This window comes from Malurus melanocephalus, unplaced genomic scaffold (assembly GCF_030028575.1).
Source record: "Malurus melanocephalus ecotype Western Australia unplaced genomic scaffold, MMel_1.1 scaffold_713, whole genome shotgun sequence".
In the NCBI taxonomy this organism is placed as follows: Eukaryota; Metazoa; Chordata; class Aves; order Passeriformes; family Maluridae; genus Malurus; species Malurus melanocephalus.
In genome coordinates, this window is record NW_026623945.1 from 115,174 (window position 1) to 118,416 (window position 3,243).

At 53.5% G+C, this 3,243-nt stretch overlaps 1 protein-coding gene across 1 annotated transcript in view; it reads left to right on the forward strand.

Moving 5' to 3' along the window:
* The first annotated feature begins 1,683 nt into the window (after positions 1 to 1,683).
* The window catches only part of MOB3A (MOB kinase activator 3A), an 8,838-nt gene continuing 7,278 nt past the window's right edge, over positions 1,684 to 3,243 (forward strand). Inside the window, exon 1 of the mRNA XM_057384513.1 lies at positions 1,684 to 1,810. The gene's annotated coding sequence lies outside the window, so the exon portion shown is untranslated. The remainder of the gene's footprint in view (positions 1,811 to 3,243) is intronic.

A 3,243-nucleotide genomic window follows, 5' to 3' on the forward strand; every position in this document is an offset into this window, starting at 1 on the left:
AAAGTCACTTGACTTTAGGATTGGTTGGAATGCTCAGCCTTGCAGGGGCAGAGGACATGCCAGTTAAAGCCCAGAATAGCTATTTTTGGTCTTTTATTATGCTTTTTCCTGTTCTCATGCACATGGCCTTGCAGATGGGCTCTGCCTCTCCATACCTTGGAGATGTGTAAAGAGCCTGTCTTGCTCTTAAACCAACCTCTTCCCTTCTCCTAAGCCACCCTCTTTCCGGGAAAGGCTGGAAGAACTGGGAAGTCCCAGGAGACATGGGAAATCCCAGGAGAACTGGTATCTGTACAGTTTCTTGGGAATTTCCAAATTGTGCAGCAGATTGGAATAGCAGGGCCTGGAGGTGGCTGGCGACAGGCAGGACATTCTTAGAGCTGACTCTGGTGAAAGACAAAAGGCTCTTTGTTTGCCCAAACCTTGGGAATTCAGCAATTCCAGTGTGCCCGTGTTTGGATTTGGTTGCAAAGGCTGCTGCTAAAGCACTTTCTAAGAGAAAAATGTGGATGTTGTCCTGCAGAGTAGCAGAATGAGCTGGAGCTGGAGGTGCAGCTGCTCCTTCTCCAGAAACTTCCGAGCAGCTCCTGCTGCTGGGACTGAGCGCAGGGGGCAGGCAAGAAAGGTGACGCTGAAGGTGATGGCAGTGGCTCCGCTCTCCTGCAGCACCACGGAGCGATCCTGCGGGAGGAAAGGCAAAGCTTGCAGAGGGGAAGGATTAGATTTGGGAAAACATTGGCAGCTCCCCGGGTCGGGAGGCTGGAGCCGRTGCCAGACAGGAAGCGGCTGACGTGGAAGTGCCGGCTGGCCGGGATTATGAATGGCCAGAGGTGCCTTGTAGCCACACTGAGCYGTCCTCGCCCTGCCCCGCCCTGCCCGAGGTAAGCACGGGGCAGACCTTCGCTCCTCCTATCACAAATCCATTCAAAAGAGCAGATGAAGTCCCGTCCCGGGAAGACAAACTCCTGTTTGTTGCCAGACTGGCTGTGGAGGCRCAGGAACTGGCTGCCATTAGTGCTGTGCGGCTGCCAGGATTGTTCTGGTCCCTCTGTAGTAAAATCTCTCGTTTAATCGGAGAAAACCAGGATCATCCTGTCCCAAGACACTGAGCTAGTGCAGAGTGGCCGTGGGAAGGGATTTGTAAAAGGAGGGGGGTGGAATTATGAAAAAAATGTGCGTGTGCGTCTGTCTGTGCTGCTTTCTACAAGTCGCCTGTTTGGAGCTGCTTTCSTTTTCTTTCTCACTCTGTAAATTCAAGTTTTTACTTGAAATGCTCARTGCATGCAAAATACCTTTATCAGGATGGTTTTATCACTCAGGGGGGTTTTGTGTCCCATGTTAGGAACTYTGGCTTGATGTTAATGGTACTGAGTGGCTCAGGGGGAAGCAGGATTGTGGCTCCCCTCTCCTCTGGGGGTCTGTGGGGACACAGTGGCTGTCACAGGCTGCCCACCCAAGGATTCAGTTACAAGCAGCTAGACTCGGTGAGATGCCRGGAMAGCAGCCTGGCTTCCTGGAAAAGAAACTGGATAAATCCCTGCTTTTAAGAGCTGTGTCACTCCCCGGRCTGTGCTGAAGGGCTGTTTCACCAGAGGCAGCAGGATGTGGCTGCCCCAGTGCTGGGGTCACGGGGAGGGAAGTGTCTGACCCCTCCCCAGCTGCAGAGCCTCCGGGTTGCAGCCGCCCATGAAACGAACGGGGAGGTTTTTTACCCGCTTTTGAAAAAGGAAGCTCGGCCTTGGCGCCTGCCAGAGGGTGCAGAGAAGGGCTGAGCCTCTGCAGGAGTGACCTGCTGAGGCCAGGAACACAGGTAGGAGCTTGCTGACTGCTGCCTTGCTGGTTTTCCCCTGCCTTGCTGGTTTTGGTTTTCCATGGCTGGTGTTAAAGCCCTGCACGGTGTCGGCAGCAGGGGGGAGCACAGAGTGCTGCTGGGCTGGCACTGATGGAGCAGTCATGGGACTCTTGAAGCGCTTTCCAGGCCATTCTGCCTCTGTGGGGAGGGCAGGATCTGTCGGGAACTCTGCTGGCTCTGGAAAGGCTCAGGATGGCTGCAGCAGGGCGCAAGGGGAGGCAGTTTCCCGGTGTTTTGGTGGAGGTGACTCTCCCCTTTTCCAGACTCTGAACTGCCTTTAAAAATGACCAAGAGCTGGGAAGCAGCTGCCTGGGCTTCCTCTGCTAAGAGCCTGATGTTASAGCAAGGCAGCTCCATGTGATCCACCATTCCCAGCGAGGGAAGAGGAATGGCAGGACAATGCCAACAGCCTTGGCAGCAAAACCAGCACAGGACTGGAGCTGCAWGAGCAGGGAGTCAGAAAAGGAGATTTTGGGATGGRAGGGGAAGRGAGGGCAAGTCCAGCATTGTAGGGAGCTGCTCCTCTGGTGTCCTTGGGATAAGCTGGAGGTGTGTTTGTGCTCTGGGCAGCTCACAGGGGTCATGGGCTCTGTGATCCTGAGCGGTGGCCAAGGTCCTCTCAGAGCACCGGTGACGTCTGCTGTGAACTTGGCTGGCTGAAAGGAGGAGGCAACCRAATGTACTGAGGTTTGTTTTGGGGGGAGTGGTTTCTCCCTCACCTTTACAGCTTGCAGATACCATCCAGGTGCTTTGCATGTCCCATTTGCCAACTGTCCCTAACCTTGCCTTTCCCTTGTGTGCGGGGGCGGTGTCAGCTGTGACTCCTGCCTGTGGAAGTAGGTGTTGTACAGATGATATCATCTCCAAGCAATGTCAGGGATGCTTTGGTCTCTGTGCCTCTTTTTTTTTTTTTTTTTTTTTTTTTCTAGAGCTAAATGTTTCTTTTAGCTTATTGCAGTCAGAGACCGTAATTAAATAGGCTGCATCTGCTTGATGTCTCAGCTACTCATTTTGCTAATGCYTCACACAGATGCTGAATCGTCTGAGAGACAATTGCTGCTGTGTTGAGCTCCCCAGTTCTCAGGGATGATGCCTCCATAGGATCAGGAATTTGTTTGTAGGATGAGTACTGCCTCCAATACCGTGTAAACTCTGCCCTGCACAGAGACCATGATAAATGTAAGGGCTGGGAAATCCCCAACAGTGTGATGTGTGASRAGGGCAAGGGCTGGATCCTGCCCTGGGATGGGGCAGCTCTGGATGCAGGGACAGAATGGGAATGAAAGGCYGGAGAGCAGCGCTGCAGAAAGGAATCTGGGGGTCCTGGTCGGTGCTAAGTTGGATCTGAGTCCCCAGTGTGTCCTGGCAGCCCAAAGGGTCACTGTGTCCTG